General features: G+C 43.9%; 1 protein-coding gene across 2 annotated transcripts in view; it reads right to left on the minus strand.

Moving 5' to 3' along the window:
• SLC23A2 (solute carrier family 23 member 2) overlaps positions 1-21206 on the minus strand; it is a 106312-nt gene that overhangs the window by 64917 nt on the left and 20189 nt on the right. The gene's annotated exons all lie outside the window — the stretch shown is intronic.

A 21206-nucleotide genomic window follows, 5' to 3' on the forward strand; every position in this document is an offset into this window, starting at 1 on the left:
CAGACTGGAGTCATGGTAGGGAAGAATTTTATATTCCAGATCTTGTGTAACGCCACTGTGCCCAATCAGAGCAAGTGTGTGGACATTACACAACCACTCAAAATACCAAGGCGAGCCGCACGCATGGTCACAAGGCACCCCCCCCCTCTCTCTCGCTCACCACTCTAGACTCCTCTGACATAATTGCAAACCCCAAGGAAACATTGCAGAAGACAACAAAGGGATCCATCCCAGAGGAAAAAGCCGGCCAAACAAAAAACGAGGCACTGGGTGCGACAAGGAAGGGATTCTCCTTTGGGAAGAAAAGCGATTCATTCATAGGTGAGAGAGAAAGAGAGAGAGAGAGAGAGAGAGAGAGAGAGAAGCCTTCCTTCCTTTCTCAGGTGAGTCCAGAGGACAGGTAGTCGGCTCAGGTGGAATCCCACTCCCAAACTGGGCAAAGGTATGGCAAGGTATGGATGTATGCACGTATGTATGTATGACTCTATGTTTGTAGGTTTGTATGTATCTATCTGTGTTTGTGGGTGTGTCTGTATGTATCTATGCTTGTATGTACTTATAGAGAAGCCACAATTTTATATTTCCATATACTATATTTTATACAGATTTCAACTGCAGAATGTGCTAGTGACGAGGCCTGATTGATTGCATGTTTTGCGACAGTTGTCTTTATTCGGCAATTTCAACTGTCTATTTTAACTCTCAGCTTTAATTGTTTTGTTCCATTTGTTTATTCTTTGATTTGCACATGGCATTGCATGTTGACCATTTTATTTTTTGGAAAGTGCCCTAAGTCCCCTCAGGGAGGGAGAGAGGGCAGGTTAGAAATAAAGTTGTTCAATGTATTGTCGAAGGCTTTCATGGCCGGAATCACTGGGTTGTTGTAGGTTTTTTCGGGCTATATGGCCATGCTCTAGAGGCATTCTCTCCTAATGCCTCTAGACCATGGCCATATAGCCCGAAAAAACCTACAACAACCCAATAAAGTTATTTGTAATATTAGTATTATGTATCTATGTTTGAAAGTATTTGTTTGTAGATATGAATGTATCTATCCATGCATCTAGTTGTATGTGTCTATGTTTGTAGGTGTGCATGTATTTATCTATGTATGTATCTATGTTTGTAGGTATGTATCTATCTAGGTTTGTATGTATGCATGCATTTATGTGTGTATGTATCTATGTAGATGTGTATTGATTTGTTTGTAGGTATGTATGTGTCCATCTATGTTGGTATGTATGCATCTATCTATCTATCTTACTTACTTACTTACTTAGGCGATCCCTCGTTTTCCGAGTATGATGGTCCTCCAATGTTCTTGTGGGTCCGTAAGTGGCTGTGGAGCCCTATTCTTGCTCTGCACCTTCTTCCGCAGTGAGGGCATTGGTTTCCAGGTGGAAGGCGGTCCCGGTCGGGGTTGGCTTGACGCGCCTTCCTCCTAGCACGTTTCTCTCTTTCACCCTCCACTCGTGCCTCCTCGAATTCTGCAGCACTGCTGGTCACAGCCGACCTCCAGCTGGAGCGCTCAAGGGCTAGGGCTTCCCAGTTCTCAGTGTCTATGCCAGAGTTTTTAAGGTTGGCTTTGAGCCCATCTTTAAATCTCTTTTCCTGTCCACCGACATTCCGTTTTCCGTTGATAAGTTCGGAATAGAGCAACTGCTTTGGGAGACGGTGGTCAGGCATCCGGACAACGTGGCCAGCCCAGCGGAGTTGATGTTGGAGGACCATCGCTTCAATGCTGGTGGTCTTTGCTTCTTCCAGCACACTGACGTTTGTCCGCTTGTCTTCCCAGGAGATTTGCAGGATTTTCCGGAGGCAGCGCTGATGGAATCGTTCCAGGAGTTGCATGTGACGTCTGTAGACAGTCCACGTCTCACAGGCGTATAGCAGGGTTGGGAGGACAATAGCTTTATAGACAAGCACCTTGGTCTCCCTACGGATGTCCCGGTCCTCAAACACTCTCTGCTTCATTCGGGAAAATGCTGCACTTGCGGAGCTCAGGCGGTGTTGTATTTCAGCGTCGATGTTGACTTTGGTGGAGAGGTGGCTGCCAAGGTAGCGGAAATGGTCAACATTTTCTAATGTTACACCATTAAGCTGTATCTCTGGCATTGGGGAGGAGTTGGCTGGTGACTGCTGGAAGAGCACTTTGGTTTTCTCAATGTTCAGTGACAGGCCAAGCTTCGTGTATGCTTCTGCGAAGGTGTTTAGAGTGGCTTGTAGATCTTCTTCTGTATGCGCACAGACGACATTGTCATCAGCATACTGGAGTTCTATAACAGATGTTGTTGTAACTTTGGTTTTGGCTTTCAGTCTGCTGAGGTTAAACAGCTTGCCATCTGTCCGATAGATGATTTCCACTCCGGTGGGAAGCTTCCCATCAACAAGGTGAAGTATCATTGCGATGAAGATGGAGAATAGAGTTGGGGCAATAACACATCCCTGTTTGACACCCGATTCCACCTTAAATGGGTCACTTTGGGAGCCATTGCTGTCCAAGACTGTTGCCATCATGTCATCGTGGAGGAGCCGCAGGATATTCACAAATTTGTTAGGGCATCCGATTTTTTGGAGGATGGTCCAGAGAGCGCTGCGATTCACTGTGTCGAATGCCTTGGCAAGGTCGATGAATGCCATGTACAGAGGTTGGTTTTGTTCCCTGCATTTTTCTTGGAGCTGTCGTGCAGTGAAGATCATGTCCACGGTTCCTCTGGAGGGGCGGAAGCCGTTCTGGGATTCTGGGAGGGTGTCTTCTGAGAGGGGCAGGAGGCGGTTTGCAAGGATTCTTGCGAGGATTTTCCCAGCGGAGGTTAGAAGAGAGATACCTCGATAGTTTCCGCAGTCTGTTCTTTCCCCTTTTTTGAAGAGGGTGATGATGGTGGCATCCTTGAAGTCTGCTGGGATTTTCTCGGTCACCCACACTTTTTCTATGAGCTGGTGGAGTTGGTGTGTCAGCTCAGGTCCTCCCTCTTTGAAGATTTCAGCAGGGATCCCATCCGGTCCGCTGGCTTTGTTATTCTTCTGCTGGCTGATGGCATTGCTGACTTCTTCCAAACTAGGCGGTGCTGCAAGCTCATCCCTGGTTTGTTGTTGCGGGATTTGTGAGAGGACCTCCTCGGCCACATTGGAGCTGCGGTTCAGGAGGCTTTGGTAGTGTTCTTTCCAACGTAGTGCAATTGAGTTTTGGTCCTTCAGGAGTTTGGTTCCATCTGATGAGCGTAGAGGCTGTATGCCATGGTTTCTTGGTCCGTAGATGACCTTTGTGGCTTTGAAAAATCCTTGAGCATTATGGGTATCTGCCAGGTGTTGGATTTCTTCAGCCTTCTTTGTCCACCAGATGTTCTTGAGTTCTCTTGTCCTTCTTTGGACCTCGGCTTTTGCACTAGCGTAGATCTTTTTCTTAGCAGCACAGTTGATGTTTCTCTGCCATGTTTGGAAGGCTTTCCTTTTCTTGTCAATTAGCTGTTGGATCTCGATGTCATTTTCATCAAACCAGTCTTGATGTTTCTTGGCTTGGTATCCAATAGTTTCTTCGCAGGCTTGGATGATGGAGGTCTTCAGTTTGTTCCAATGTTCCTCAACATTTTCGGGGTGTTCTGTGGGTAGATGGTTCTTGAGTGCTGTTTGGAGATGGGCTCGTCTGGAGGGCTCCTGAAGGGCTTGGGTGTTCATTTTGCGCCTTGTCTTCCTTCCTTGGAGTCTGCGCTTGGGAGCGATCTTGATAGCCATCGAGGATCGGATTAGCCTGTGGTCAGTCCAGCAGTCGTCAGCACCTGTCATGGCTCTTGTGAGGAGCACGTCACGGCGGTCTCTGGCACGTGTGATTACATAGTCTAAGAGGTGCCAATGCTTTGACCGGGGGTGCTTCCATGATGTCTTGAACTTGTTTTTCTGGCGGAAGAGCGTGTTGGTGATGACAAGGTTGTGTTCCGCACATTTGGTGAGAAGCAGGATGCCATTCGGGTTGCTGTTTCCAACCCCGTCTTTTCCTATGGTTCCTGGCCACAGGTCGAAGTCTCGCCCGACTCTTGCATTGAAGTCCCCCAGGAGGATGATTTTGTCCTCCTTAGGTATCCCCGATAGGACGGTGTCCAGCTGACAGTAGAATTTCTCCTTGATGTCTTCGTCAGCATCTAGTGTTGGTGCATAGGCACTTATGATGGTTGCCCGTTGGTTTTTGGCAAGATCGATTCGGAGGGTTGAGAGTCGTTCGTTGATGCCAGTGGGTGCTTCGGATAGATGTTTCACCAGATCATTTCTGATGGCAAAGCCGACTCCGTGCATTCTTTGGTCTTCTTCAGGCAGTCCCTTCCAGAAGAAGGTGTAGCCTCCTTTTTCTTCCTTCAGCTGTCCCTCCCCTGCTCTCCGGGTCTCCTGAAGGGCTGCTATGTCGATGTTGAAGCGTCCCAGCTCCCTTGCAATGATGGCAGTTCTGCGTTCGGGGCGTTCACTGCCACTGTTGTCCATCAGTGTCCGTACGTTCCACGTACCAAAGTTCATTTTTCTTTTTTGGCCGCAGGGTGGTGACCCCACTGGACGCGGCAGTCCAGTCAGGGATGAGAGAGGCAGACTATGTTTAGGGCACCTTTTCTAGCCCCCTCCCCATGTGGGGTGAGCAGAGTGGGTCCTCAAAAGGGCTGCTCAGTCGCGGATACAGCTGCCGAACTACTCAACTGCCTCGGTCCTTGAGGTAGAACGACTGAGTCCATACCCACCGCCCATGTGCCAGTCTGTGACTACGGGCTTCCAGATTTCACAGTCCTGCCCCCGTCGCCACTCGCTAATCGCCATGGGACTTTGGTTGGTTGGTTTTTATTTTCTTTGGAAGACGCCTGTGCGTGGGTTTTTTTAATGTGTGGAGGTCAGTGCACAACTGATCAACACACAGTCTTCACAGAGTGAGGTTCCACTGGTGATGTAGTTTAACACAATGACCGTGGCTTCTCAGTCTGTTGCAGCCTTCTTCCGCCTTCGCAGCCGTTGTAACATGGGCCATGTTATCCTCCGCCTGCTCCGCCGTTGAGGTCTTTGGGTCTTCGGACTGTTCTTGGTCTGGGACCTCCCCCGCAGCCACTCCTGGGAGTGCACGACTCCAGTTGCTGTGCCTACAGGTTCATCGGAACACGCAAGCCCCCTCACCACGGCAAGGTGACAGTCCGTCGAGGGGGATCTATCTATCTATCTATCTATCTATCTATCTATCTATCTATGTTTGTAGAGTGAAGGGAACCTTGTATCTTTATTTGTATGTATTAATTTATCTATATTTGTATCTATCTATGTTTATATGTATGTATTTTCTAAGATGCCCCCACTTCCAGAGAGCCCTGTGACTCCTGCCAACAACAGATCTTGGCCAGACGTGGCACACAGACCCAACATGACCAACTTTGAACACTGCTAATATTTGGAGGGACTTGACCTTGGATTCTGGGAATTGTAGTTCATCCTTATCCAGAGAGCACACAACCCAGCCAACAACAGATCTGGGACAAAGACCTAACATCGCCAACTTTGAAGACTGGCGGGATTTGCTGGGAACTGACTCATGATTTTGGGAATTGTAGTTCAGCCACATCCTTATACATTTTCTAATGGGAACATTAATAAAAACAATAGTAGACTGACCTTTTCTAATAACAACAACAGCAACATTTATTATGATCCAGAGACCCTTATTGCTCTGTAGATGTACAAGATATGCAGGTTAATGAGATTAGCAATATCTGGTTGATTAAACACACAAATTGATAAAATTTACAACAGTTAAAAACTGCTTAAAATACATGTTGGCTAAAAACATCGGTAAAAGACCACAAGAAGTGCTGGTGTGTTTCAGCCTGTGTCTAAAATTGGGAAGGGTCTAATCTCGGCTGCCTCAGAAAGAGACTTGGCAACCATGTAGAAACTTCACATAAAATTTCACTGGACTTGCTGGTAAGTTTCTGAGTAGGGGGTTATGTGTCCTTGGTCTGTTCATAGAAACCGCATGATAGTAGAATGTGGTAGATTCACTCTACGTCCTGTTTGTTACATGGGCAGTCTTTTATGATATGGGGTACCCACAAATCTCCCTTGGAGCAATTCAGACGCAATCATATTATACCTTGCCTTGGAAAATAGGCCATGATATTTGGCCCAATCAAGTTCTTTAGATGATATGCTGCATGGAAAGGCCCAACATAATGTATGGACAGGGCACTAGGGAAGCAAAATACATCAGAGCGAGAGCGCAGCTCACAAAAGGCAATGGCCCACAGTCTCTGATTGATTTGGGATCCATGTCAAACCCAGGAGAGTTAAGAAGGATGCGGAAAGACTGATGGAGGAGGCTTTCTTGGAATAGATCTTAAACTAACTCATCCTGGGCTAAGCGATGAATCGTAAACTAAAAACTCTGACCTTGAGCCAGTATTTAAGTGCTCCCCACCAAGCTCTTATTGACAGGGTTGCTTCCCTGGATTCAAGGAATGAGACACAGGATGGGACACACCTGGGGAGCTGGAAAAGGGCCCTCAAAAACTGTGCTTGCTGTTGGCCTATTTTTTATGTTAGGCCCCCAGTTCTGATGCCCGAAGCAGAACGCAGCAGCTGGGAAGCTATCTTAGCATTAAAGACTTTAGTTGCTGAAGGTATGAACTCCCCCCATTAATAGCAGTAAAACGCAAAATGGCTTTGAAGGTTATAGATAGAAGCAATATGAGTGGACAAGGACAGTCTGGTAAAAGAAAAGCCGCAGATATTGGAAACTTCTGTTCTGTTCTAGAATGTGCCCATCAAGAGACCAATGACAGGAGGAAAATTTCTTTTCAAATACCAGAACTTTAGATTTCACATATAGTTGTTGATTTTTAGGTTGTTCTGGGAACAGTAATTCAGGAATTACCTTAATAATTAATTTAGACTTAAATTATTTTAGGTCTAAAATATAAAGGTATTGACCTCCCAACCCTGCTATATGCCTGCAAAACGTGGACTGTCTACAGACGTCACACACAACTTCTGGAACGATTCCATCAGCGCTGCCTCCGGAAAATCCTGCAAATCTCTTGGGAAGACAAGCGGACAAATGTCAGCATGCTGGAAGAAGCAAAGACCACCAGCACTGAAGCGATGGTGCTCCGCCATCAACTCCGCTGGACCGGCCAAGTTGTCCGGATGCCTGACCACCGTCTACCCAAAGCAGTTGCTCTACTCTGAGCTCAAGAATGGAAAAAGGAATGTTGGAGGACAGGAAAAGAGATTTAAAGATAGGCTCAAATCCAACCTTCAAAACTCTGGCATAGACACTAAGAACTGGGAAGCCCTGGACCTTGAGCGCTCCAGCTGGAATCAGCTGTGACCAGCAGTGCTGTAGAATTTGAAGAGGCATGAATGAAAGAGAGAAACGTGCCAAAAGGAAGGCGCGTGAAGCCAACCCCGACCAGGACCGTTTTCCACCTGGAAACCAATGCCTTCACTGAGGGAGATGGTGCAGATCAAGAATAGGGCTCCATAGTCACATACGGACCCACCCTGGAAGATTATCCTACTCGGACAACGAGGGATTGCCTAAGTAAGTAAGTAAGTAATTTAGACCTACCCTGGAGCGTGAGGTGATGGCAAACGAAATTTTATTTTATTTTTTCTGTTCCTGGTTCGAAAGTATTATTTTCTGTTTAATTGTGTGGTCCTTACTTTGAAAGTAGTTGTCCTACCCCAGAAGCTTTATTTTTGTGCAAATAACTATGTTGAATTGGTTGTGACTCATATAAGAGATTCACTGAAAAACTATTGCAAAATGTGCTATGGCAGGATGATGTCCCTCTCTCCCGCAGAAACAAAGTGTGTTTTGTTTAATCAACTTTCCCCATGTTTGTATGATAGAACCAATTAGGAAATAATGACATGTATACGCCAGGAACAAAAATCCAGTTACATCGTGTAATGAGCCCTGCAGAAAACATGCCAAAGACTTCCGGAAATAATCTGAACAAACATTCACAACGTGTTTACTTTTGTTCCAAAATGAGCCACTTGAGGATTGAAACCATCATGTAAACATACATAGACTGGAGTACAGATTTCACTGGATTGGGAGAAAAATACACTAGGACAACTTCCCTGATCAACAGCTCCAAAAGGATTTGATTAAGTGTAGATGCAATAATAGATGCTCAAGGGTGAAATGGTACAGGACTTACACCAGAACCAATGCAAATTGCAACCCTGGTGGATTTCATGGCTGATTTGAGGAGAAAGATTTCCAATCTGCCATAAGCCCAGGACATACAAACCCTGCCCTATTCTTCCACCACAAAAAAGACTATCTGATCACCATAGCGTACATCAGCGGTTCTCAACCTGGGGGTTGCAACCCCCCCCCCAAGGGGTTGCCTGGCCATTTCAGAGGGGTCGCGGCGTTGCCTCCTTTGGCCCTGCCCCCTCTGACTCCTTGGAATAGCAGCCGGGCCCCAGGGCCATGCTCTTCTCACCCCTTTCGAAGCCTCCACCGCTGGAGTGTGGAGCAGCAGGAGCAGTGAGGCTTGGTGTTCAGAATGCTTTTTGATGGCAGGTGAACTCCAAGTAACTGCAACTCCCAAATGTCAGGGTCTATTTTCCCTAAACTCCACCAGTGTTCAAATTTAGGCATAATGAGTATTCGTGCAAAGTTTGGTCCAGATCCTTTGTTGTTTGTGTTCTAAGTTCTCTCTGGATGTAGGTGAACTACATCTCCCCTAAATCACTGCCAATTCCTCCCAAACCCCTCCAGTATTTTCTGTTGGTCACGGGAGTTCTCTATGCCAAGTTTGGTTCAGTTCAGTTAATTTGTGGAGGTCACAGTTGTCTGTAGAAGTCAGAGCTGAATCAATTGAAGGTACTGCAAATCCCATCATCCGCTGTCCATACTACCCAAACATATTGTTTTTGTGATTAATCACGATGTTTTAATTAGGTTCAATTTGTAACAATAAAAATACATCCTGCACATCAGTTATTTACGTTATGATTTATAACAGTAGCAAAATTACAGTTCTAAAGTAGCAATGAAAATAATTTTATGGTTGGGGGTCACCATAACATGAGGAACTGTATTTAGGGGTCACGGCTTTAGAAAGGTTGAGAACCACTGCCGTACATGCTTTGCAACCCAGTTTAGGACCTCATAGGAAGTCAGATATGAAGCCCACAAAGACATCTTCATCCTGTTATTTCCCACTCTGGTGCAGAGAAACTTTGAGAATGAATGAGAGCAAAGAATGTTTAGAATCAAAGGCAAAATTAATGGATATTGTTTGCTATTTCTTTTTGAAAGTATCTTATGAAGCATAGGCTCACATCTCCCACAATGTCTCCAAGATTTAAAGAGGATCCATTCTATAGCATAAATGCGCCCAAGGTTTCCTTTCCTTAACCAGAAGCTTTGGTGCTCTAAATGACACTTTTTGCCGCTTTTTGCACATTACATTCAGCAGCAAATACTTTGGTTTCAGGGTTTTGAAAACACAGCTGCACATTAGATTTGATAGCACATTGGACTCAAGTCATTACGGTAGTATTCATGTAGGTGTATGCCAATCCTCTTTTCTGTGCTTGTGGATTTCAATGGCTTCTCTGTGTAGTCTGACACCAGGCACTGCAGACTAATCCCACCAGAGAAGTCAGCCATATCAGAGCCCTTGATTAACCAACCTGGGCACAGAATATTATTATTGGAGAAGACAGAAATTCTGGACCACTCGGACAACCACCATGTCAGACAACACAGAGAGAAGCCACTGAAACCCACAAGAAGCATATGGACAATTCCAACCGAAAGGAAGAAACCATGAAAATGAACAAAATTTGGCTAGCAGTATTGAGAAAGACCAGAATCAAAGCAATAAACAATGAACACCACTCAAAAACGGGGGAACTCCAGACAGCAAAGTGCCAAGCAGAGGGTGCCTCCAAGCAACAACAGTCAGCCAATCTCTATGCAGATACCCTCACTGGTTGACTTTACAAACTTCATGGCTTCTCAATGCTTTTCAAGCTTGCCAATTGCAACATTCACACTTGCTTCAAGCACACAACAGTTTTCTCTCCCACTATGGATATCATTCCACAAATATGCATATACATATATGTGTGTGTATTTATATATGTATATACACACACTCTCCACTTGCTTCACTGTCAATAGAACCTCTGAAGACGCCATTAGCCAAAGATTCAGGCCAAATGTCAGGAGAAAAATACTGGTAATAGGGAAAAGGTAAAGGTTTCCATTGACATGAAGTCTAGTCGTGTCCGACTCTGGTGCCCACCTCAATTTCTAAGCTGAAGAGCTGGCATTGTCCACAGACACCTCCAAGATCATGTGGCCACTGGCATGACTGCATGGAGCACCATTACCTTCCCGCCAGAGTGGTACCAATTGATCTCACATTTGCATGTTTTCAAACTGCTAGGTTGGCAGAAGCTGGGGCTAACAGTGGGAGCTCATGCTGCTCCCCGGATTCGAATCACAAGCCTTTTGGTTAGCAAGTTCAGTAGATCAGAGGTTTAATCCACTGTGCCACCAGGGGCTCCCGGTGTATGGCTGTATTGGCCATAGAGCCCCAAAAACTCACAGCAACCCATCTTCAGAAATATTCATAAAATACCTGCAAAAATAATCATAAAATATACATTAAAATAATCTAAATATAAATTTAAATATTCATAAAATATCTGCAGAAATAATACTAAAATATCAATTTAAATATTCATAAACATATCTGCAGTAATATTCACAAAATATCCATTAAAATATTCTTTAGATTAATATAAATAGTCATTAAAATATTCATAAAAATATCTGCAGAAATAATCATAACAATATCAACAGAAATACAGATTTCAGTGGCTTCTCTGTGTAGCCTGACATGATGGTTGTCAGAGTGGTCCAGCGTTTCTGTGTTCTCAAATAATATTGACATCTCCTAAACAGAGGGTACCTTCAGGCAACAACAGCAAGGCTACCTCTATGCAGGGACCATCAGTGATTGAATTTACAGCTGCAATGCTGTTCAAGCTTGCTAACTGGAACATTCACACTTACTTCAAGCAGACAAGGGCTTTCTCCCACTCTGGATATCATTCCACAGGGATATATATCTACACCGCACTTGCTTCATTGACAACAGAACCTATGCAGATGCCATTAGCCACAGATACAGGCGTAACGTCAGAATAAAATGCTGCTCAAACACATTGGCCACACAGCATGGAAAACTTGCAGCAACCTAGTGATTCCGGCCATGAAAGCCTTTGACAGCACATTGACACAGAACCAACTGTATTCACAGCACAAATAGGATATAAACACAAATGAGCCAGTCAAATTACACAACATAACACAAATTATACCCTGGTTTTCTATTTTCTCTCCTAGGTGCCAAATAATAGATGACCACAAATCAAATGCTAGGCATGGAAACTTTGTGTCCGATGTGCCCAAAAGCAACTATTTTTGCTATCATGCACTTGGAAACATTCTGCACGCTTCGTTTTGTTTTGCTTTGTGCACAATTATTTTGACTGTTCTTCAGGAGTGTATTCACTTGGCAGTTAGTCGGAGTGACTTGAAAAAAAGAATGATTTCTGCAAAAGAGGGATCCTCACCACTGCAGGAGTCTACTGTATACCGTGCAGTTGAGGACAAGAAGTCTCCATATGGACTCCCAAGCGCAGCATCATTGCCCAAACACGAATCAAAGAGCATGAAAGGCCCTGCAGGCTAATCCAACCAGAGAAGCCAGCCATAGCAGAACACCTGATGAACTAATCTAGGCACAGCATATTATTATTTGATAACCCAGAAATGCTGGACCACTTGAATAATCGCCATGTCGGATTACACAAAGAAGCCACTGAAATCCACAAGAAGCATGTGAACAATTTCAACAGAAAGGAAGAAACTGTGGAAATGAACGCAATCTGGCTACCAGTACTTAAAAAACTCCAAAATCAAGACAGTAAATTATGAGCAACACTAAAAAAAAAACAGGGGAATTCCCGACAACAAACAATCAAGTTCCAGTTTACACCTTCAAAACAGAGGGTGCCTCCAGACAACAAAGGCTAGGCCACCTCTATGCAGACACCCTCACTGATTGACTTTGCAAATGCCATGACTACTCAATGCTATTCAAGCTTGCTAATTGCAACATTCACATTTGTTTTAATAGACAAGGGTTTTCTCTCCCACCCTGGACATTATTCCACGGGGATATATACATGCCACTTGCCTCACTGCCAACAGACCTTTGAACAAATCTGTGAAGATGCCATTAGCCACAGTTATAGAATCATAGAATCAAAGAGTTGGAAGAGACCTCATGGGCCATCCAGTCCAACCCCCTGCCAAGAAGCAGGAATATTGCATTCAAATCACCCCTGACAGATGGCCATCCAGCCTGTTTAAAAGCTTCCAAAGAAGGAGCCTCCACCACACTCCGGGGCAGAGAGTTCCACTGCTGAATGGCTCTCACAGTCAGGAAGTTCTTCCTCATGTTCAGATGGAATCTCCTTTTTTGTAGTTTGAAGCCATTGTTTCGTGTCCTAGTCTCCAAAAAAGCAGAAAACAAGCTTGCTCCCTCCTCCCTGTGGCTTCCTCTCACATATTTATACATGGCTATCATGTATAATGATATTTATACATGGCTATCATGTATCATGCAGGTGAAATATCAGGAGATTATTATTATTATTATTATTATTATTATTATTATTATACATTTATACCCCACCTTTCTCACCCCAGTGGGGGACTCAGGGTGGCTTACAATCCATGGCATACAATGCCGCATTACACATATAATAATAAACATAACATATGAATCTAAACAATTAACATATCAATTTAAACATACAATAATAAACAAGAGATAATAATTCAAATATGAATACTGTAACAAGCTTAGAAGTAATTCAAATAGAAATACAATAAAAAAAGCTTAAAAGTAAACATACAATAATTCAAATATAAATACAAAAAAGAGCTTAAAAGTAAACATTGAGTCCCAACCAAAGTGGGCTGATGGAAAAAGTGGTCTGAAGCAACAGGAGAGGCAGGGAAACCCTGAAAACGAGTGCCCGCACAGGTGTTCCAATGTCCAAACGATGGGCAGCGTGGCTATGGAGGCACCCGGCACAGGTATTCTGGCAGCTGGGCAATGGGTGGTGCGGCCTTTATGATGGGACATGGCCACACAGCTGTCAAAACTCACAGCAACCCAGTGATTCTGGCCAAGAAAACCTTGAGGACACAAAATATTTTGGCATTGGATGGCATTGGAAAAGGTAAACACCCCTGTTCCACAGAAAGGCAAGTCGCTACCAAACCCAAGTGGTCTTTTTGAGACCCTCCCTTGCCTACTTCGATTCTTTACATCACATTTATGGTGACCGTGGTCTAGGACCGTGATAAAGATCGGTTTGTTTATGGCGATCCTTTGGACTGCCTCTCTTCATCGAAGGAGATGGTTTCAGAAGGATGTTCTTCCTGCCCCAGCCAAAGGACAAGGGCTGCTTCAGGCACTTTGCACTGAATTTTTCAAATTACGGTGATTATTATCAAGAGACCAGAACAGGCAGGGACACTGCAAGGCACCCCAGCAGCTGAGCCAAGCGACTGAGGTTGTTGTTTTGGTTTTTGAAGGGTTGGGATGTTATTTCAACCAAGTCATACACTTTTGACTTTGTATGCTGAAGAAGGCTTAAAAGTTGGCATTCATTCTTAGTCTTAGCACTTGAAAATGCAGGAGACAAAAGAGGTGCCACCTCTGAAAAGCCTCCGTAACCGCCATGGTTACCGCCCGATTTACACAAAATACTCTGCAAAGTGAAGGTGCCAAATGTGAAGTCAATGCTGACGAAAGTTAAATAAATGACAACCAACAGGCATTCTTCGACTTGGAGAAAGTCCCTGCAGCTTTCTGCTTCCTCAGCCTGACTCACGCCAACAATTATCCGGCCCTGAATCACCATGATTTGCGTTCTGAAAGGCTGCCAGCCAAGCCACAGAACAGGCCAGAGATTGCAAAGTCATTAGGAACAAATGACACGCTTTATTTATTCTGCTGCGAGGTAGGATGACATTGCAAAAGTTTCACGGTTTTAGTTCCTAAAATATTCCAAACTTGCTGAAAAATTAGTGAAAGCAACCCATACAAGGTGGAGGGCTCACTTTGGAAATGTCCTGTTTTCAGTGCAAACAATGATCTTTTAAACGCAAAAGTTGCTCCCTGTTTGCACAGCCTTGACCTCCTAAGTGCTATTGAAACAGAGTCTTTGAAAGAATTCCTATATGATGTCCAGCATGACCCTATTTGGACCAGAACCAGACCTACTGCTTCATTTGACATCTTAACGAAGGATTGCAATAGACTTGGTGGTGAACAAAGTTGGTTGTGCCCACATATACAGACCTGTCTATCTTCTTATTACACTATGATTTTTGCTTCTGGGTTGTAAGTGCCATTTCCTAATTGGTTCTATCACAAAAACATGGGAAAGGTTTATTAAACTGCACAAAGTTTGTTTCTGTGGGAGGGATACTTTATATTATTATTATATTTACTGCAACTATAACATTTATTCTATCATATATTATAATTGTACATCAAAATTGTATTACATGATTATGATATAATCATATTTATATTTTACGATGTAACACAGAGAAGTCATTGAAATCCACAAGCATGTGGACAATTTCAACAGAAAGGAGGAAACTAGGAAAATTAACAAAATCTGGCTACCAGTATTTAAAAAAAAACCTCTAAAATTACAACAGCAAAACAACAGAGAGGAAACAATCAGGGACATCTAATCACCTCTCAACAAAAGATTGCCCCAGGCACTGCCAGGCCATCAAATGCTAATCAAGGTGGTCAGTTGAAACATTCACACATAGTTCCAGCAGACAAGAGTCCTTTGTCCCACCCTGGTCATTCCACAGATATATAAACCCATTTTTCTAGTTCCAACAGACCTCACTACCTGTGAGGATGCTTGCCATAGATGCAGGCGAAATGTCAGGAGAGAATGCCTCTAGAACATGGCCATATAGCCCGAAAAACCCTACAACAGCCCAGTGATTCCGGACATGAAATTCTTCGACAATACATTGAACATGATTTTTGTTTCTCAGTTACAAATATCATTTCCTAATTGGTTCTTGACAGAAAAAGTTTATTAAACTGCAAAAAAATTGTCTCTGCGGGAGAGAGGGACATCCTGCTGCACGTTTTGCTATAGTTTTTCAATGGGTATCTCATCTTCGAGTCTCAACCAATTCCACAGAGTTTGTGCCACAAAAACATATTGTATGTTGTACGTTGTGCCTGCACTCTCTGTTTTTGATAAGGCCAACTGGCTAATCAATAAAAATTGTTGTTGATGTTGTTGTTGTGCCACAAAAACAAAGTGTCTGAACAATTACTTGCAAAGAAAGAACTGCACAGCCAAACAGGAAATAACATTTGTAAACAAGGGAAATAATTTTTTCACATGTTGTTACATACTGTTATCCTCCTCCCATTTCCCATTAGTGGTCATTCCTAACACCTCCAGTGTTTAAAAAATGTCCTGCATGAATTGACAAAACGGCCTAGGACCTACATCTGGTGGGAACTGATGATCAGTTGAGGCAGAAAGTTCTGAAAAAGACTTGCAAGTTTGCCAAATCCTTCCCCAGGTCTGATCTGGTGGCACTTTTGCACAAGCACTGCTTATTTTTGCCAAAACCAAAGCAACATCCCCAAAGCAGAATCCATTCCTTATCTTTTCCAAGGTCGACTATAGTTTTTGCTAAAAACAAATCTAAGCCGGCTGGCTTTCTGCCTTGGGTCCTTTGCAGATGCCAGGAACAATCAGAAGCAATGAAGGATGCATCCAGTCTGGGACTGGAAGGGGGGTGGCATGCCCCCAAAAGCCCTGATTCTGTCATCTGGAGGACCAAGAACAAACATCAGACATTTTCAGGCGGAGGTCGGAGGCACTGACCCATCCCAGAGACATTATGCAAGCTCTCCATCCTTGGAGGAAGGGCAGGCCTCATGCAAACCCAAGGCACAGGCAACATTGTGCAGGCTTTGTTTCCTTCTTACACAACTCAGATAAAGGCTGAGGGTCCCTTAGCCATCGAGATGGTCACGAAACAGCTTGCATAACAGGTCTTCCTTGATCTAATCAACCACAGCAAGCCTGAACTGTCATTAGGGGAATAGTGAACCGCAAGACGACAGGGACAGAACAGCTTCAGGCAGCAGGCTTCAGTTCGCATTGAAAGGGGCCATGCGGGCGAGACAAGCATGACGCACGGAGCACCCGTCACCAGGATAGGCACCAACGGGATGCGCGAGTGCTGTCGAGTGCTGGCACCACTCCTGCTCTTTTTACCTGTACATGTAAAGCGCTGTTTCTGCACTCATAAACTCTTCTGAATACCTCTAAGTGTCATAATCACTCATGCCATGTAATTAAGAACTCCCCGGTCCTGACATTGAGCACATGGCCTATGGCTGAAAAAGAGGACAGAATGCTGCAAGGACACATGAACCGGCCATAAATGTTAATGGCCCTGGGGTAGGAGAGGTGAGCTCTGGTATGTGGGAAAGGGCAAGCAGGCAAGCACCAGAGGTTTGGAGTGATTGATGATATTGTAACTAAGGCGCTACTGAGATGACCTGTATTCTGAACAAGAAAGATGCATGGTACCTTCAGCCCCTGTGCGTTTTGGCATATTCTTTCAAGGGAAGGCTAAACCTGTAATAATAATAATAATAATAATAAACTTTATTTATTACACCGCTGTCGTCGAGGGCATCCCAGGCCCCTGCCTTCAAGCTGGTGTGACCAGCAGCAGGGAGTTCCACAGTTACTGGATGCTAAAATTGGGCCAAACTGATGAAATGTGCCCCAACAGCAAGCTCAACCAGGGACTCTATACAGTTGTACGTTCTCTCCTTTCACTTCCCTGCCAAGCCCCAACTTTGTAACAAATCCCTAAATAAAGATTAATGAAATTGCAACTTTTAACTCTCTAGCTTGATACTTTGTGTCTCTTCTTGCCTGAAACTATCCAAATGCATGAAACTAACCTTTTCCAGGCCGCGGGAGACTGCAGGCCTGCCCGGCATGCCTTCCTGGCGTTCTGGGGAGGCCGAATCTGCGCTCCACCAAACCGCAGATACGGAAACCCCCAGGGGCCCATCTGCGAGATGGTGGATTGCCTCCACTTCGATGGCATATTTTTCCTAGCTTAATTCTAACACTATCTGCTATCTCAATTTTTGCATTTCGGGCTTCTACGCCTGTTATTCCTGTAAAAATGTATCTGATCTCTGTAACCACATGCTTTGTAGGTGAACGATTGCTACATTGCATCCTTTTCAGCTGAATCTCTAATAAAAACACCTTGGTGTTGCTTCTTCAATTTTGGTGAGATTTATTTTGAATTTTTAAGGAAATAAAAATAGCTGAAATCAGGCTTTTCCTAGCTCGCCAAAGTAGCGATCCCTCTTTGGTGGGGTCTCAGGGCCCCTCCTCCTGGGGAAGACCCTCCTAAAGTTCCTATCGACTTCACCGCCACCATCTCCCCAATGGGGACTTGAAGCGGCTTACATGAGGCCAAGCCCAAATAACAGTTACAATAAAAACTAAAAAACACAAACCAAAAATGTGAACAATAAACAATAACATCATAATTACATAAAACATATAAAGACATAACAATATAAAAATTAAAATACATGCACAGGCACAATAATAATGGGCAGGCTACATGTAGTGATTAAAAGGACAAACAGATTAAAACTAATTAAAAAGTAATTAAAAACTTGGGCGAAATAAAAGAGGGAAGCAGGTAATTTACGGAGGAGGGCTCATTTTAGTGGGAGTTGTGGAATCAAGCTTTTCCATGAGGGGGGACAGAACTTTGAGGCAGAGCAATCATGTGGGATTATATACCTACTCTTCAAAGGCGCAGCGGAAGAGCCAGGTTTTAAGGTTCTTTTTGAAGATTTCTAGGAATGGGGCTCTCCTAATTTCTCCAGGCAGTGAGTTCCAGAGTCGAGGAGCCACAGCAGAAAAGGCTCTCTCCTTTGTACTCACTAGGCGAGCTTGAGAGACTGGCAGGGGCGAGAGAAGGTCCTCCCCGGAAGATCGGAGGGCCCAAGATGGTTCATGGAGGGAGATACGGTCACAAAGGTAGGCTGGTCCCAAACCGTTTAGGGCTTTGTAGGTGATAACCTGCACCTTGAATTGGGACCGGAAAATAATCAGCAGCCAGTGGAGCGATGGTCCTCTGCCATCAACTCTGCTGGACCAGCCACATTGTCCGGATGCCCGACCACCGTCTCCCAAAGCAGTTGCTCTACTCTGAACTCAAGAATGGAAAATGGAATGTTGGTGGACAGGAAAAGAGATTGAAAGATGGGCTCAAAGCCAACCTTAAAAACTCTGGCATAGACACTGAGAACTGGCCCTTGAGCGCTCCAGCTGAAGGTCAGCTGTGACCAGCAGTGCTGTAGAATTTGAAGAAGCACGAATGGAGGGCGAGAGAGAGAAACGTGCCAAGAGGAAGGCCCGTCTGAGACCGCCTTCCACCTGGAAACCAATTCCCTCACTGCGGGAGAAGATGCAGATCAAGAATAGGGCTCCACAGACACCTATGGACCCACCAGAATACTGATCCTGGAAGACTATCTTACTTGGCCAACGAGGGATCGCCTAAGTAAGTAATATACTGATATCCTGCTTTATCTCTTCCGAAGGAGAGAAGGTAGGGCTGAGTAGGAAAGGAAGACCAGTTTAAATCTCTTTGGCCAAACCCAGGAAGCGCAGTGGAGAACGCTCCCCTTGCTGTGCCCAGCAGCTCTCTCAGCCCATTCTGGCATCATTCTGCTGTTGCTATTCAGAAGCTGGGAGGCAGCCTTTGGATTATTTTAATGCGAGGATGACCCACTCACTACTAATAAGAGCATTGCATGAGCCAGGCACCTGAATCCCTTGCAGCATGGTGATACTAGATATGCAAGGTGAAAAGCACATATTTGCATACCTTTGCAATGCAAATCCCATTCACTAGAAGAGCAAATCACACCACTTCAGAATCAGATTGCATCTCTGAGGTGAAGAAACATATTGCTGCCTTTAAGTTACGTCATTCCTGGACTGATAAGGATCTAGTACAATATACTCATTTCCTCTCGTGAACTGAAACATCTGAACTCTCCTGAATGCCATGTACATTCCTCTCAAAACAATGCCAACTTTAGAAATATAAAACAGCTTCATTGCAGAATCCCCCATTCTCACGGGTTAGGAATGATCGGGTCCAATGAGCCTATTGACTCAGTGTGCTGGAGTTTGGGATCTGTTAGTATTACATTCGCCAGAGTGTGATCGGTATTGGTATTACATTTGGCATTAGTGTTCTATACATAGATATGTCTGATTCATCTCAAAGCCTGTGGAGGGAGAGGAAAAGCAACTGACCAAGTTCACTCAAGGCAATCAGGAATGAAGTAAGCTCTGACTTCTATATGAGCCACCACTCTGATCTGTGTGTGTGTGTATATGTACATATGTATTTAAATGTATGTAAGTATGTATGTATATAAATTTTAAACTCATGTCCTTTGTTTAATCCAGTGTTTCTCAACCTGGGGATCGGGACCCCTGGAGGGGTCATGAGGGGGTGTCAAAGGGGTCGCCAGGACCACCAGAAAACACAAATCAGAGACTCCCCCTGGGTACACAGAAGACTGGGCGACTTGGAAGGCGCTGAACAGACTGCGCTCTGGCACCATGAGATGCAGAGCCAACCTTCAGAAATGGGGCTACAAAGTGGAATCCACGACAAGCGAGTGTGGAGAAGAGCAAAGCACTGACCACCTGCTGCAATGCAACCTGAGCCCTGCCACATGCACAAGGGAGGACCTTCTTGCGGCAACACCAGAGGCACTCCAAGTGGCCAGATACTGGTCAAAGGACATTTAATCAACTACCAACCTTGCAAATTTTGTGTTTTGTCTGTTTGTTTGTCTGTCTGTTTGTTTTGTTCTGTTAGAAATGTAATACAATTGTCTGGTTGCCTCTGACACAATAAATAAAAATAAATAAGTAGTAGCAGTCATAGTAGTAGCAGTAATAGTATAATAGGTCCTTTGACATCTAATCTGCCCCTATCTACAAACACCCTATAGGATTTACGAGGTCTCTCTTGTTGAGTAAATCATGCTGTGTAGTAATCCAACCGCCAAACAAAGCGCTTGTATATACAGGCAGGCTGAAAGGTCAACTCCTCCAAGCAACAGGTAGATAAGCTGAACACTCTCCTCCAGAGAAGTACATATTTATCCTGGAGGAGGCAATCCTTATAATTTGATAGTCTTAACACCACAGCAGGAAGTGATTCAGGCTTGGAGCACAAAAGGCCAGAAGTTTCCTCAAAATCTGACATTTACCCACTACTTAAAGCACCTATTTTGAAAGGAAGAAGGAAAAACACGCACGGTTCAGGGGCTAAATTATGACGATGTTGATTTCTGCCCTGAATGGCAATCAAAGCCCCTTTTCACATAAAGGAAATACAAGGGACTTGGAAAGGTCCATGACGGAAACCTTTCTATAGTGAGGTCCACGTACCCTTTTACAAACTACAAATCCCAGGATTCCATAAGATCGAACCCTAGCAGTGAAAGTGGTATCAGACTGTTATAAGTGTCAGGTATTGACATGCTTTGGCACAACACACCAAGATAATAATAATAAAAAATAACACTATGCCACACGATTTTTGTTCCTAGGTTATAAATGCCATTTGCTCATTGGTCCTATCATAAACCATAGAATAATAATAGCTAGTATTATTATTAATGTAATAATAATATAAATATAATAAAATACAACAACAACAACAACAACACTATGTTACACGATTTTTGTTCCCGGGTGATAAATTTCATTTCCTAATTGGTTCTACCATAAAAACATGGAATAATAATAATAATAATAATAATAAATATAATAACATTATGTAACACACTTTCTATTTCCAGGTTATAAATGCCATTTCCTAATTGGTTCTATTATAAGAAAAAAATGGAAGTTTATTAAACTGCAAAAAGTGTTGTTTTTGCAGGACAGCCTGCTAGCAACAACAATAAATAAAACTTTATTTATAGACC

Source organism: Anolis sagrei, chromosome 7, assembly GCF_037176765.1.
Source record: "Anolis sagrei isolate rAnoSag1 chromosome 7, rAnoSag1.mat, whole genome shotgun sequence".
Taxonomy (NCBI): Eukaryota; Metazoa; Chordata; class Lepidosauria; order Squamata; family Dactyloidae; genus Anolis; species Anolis sagrei.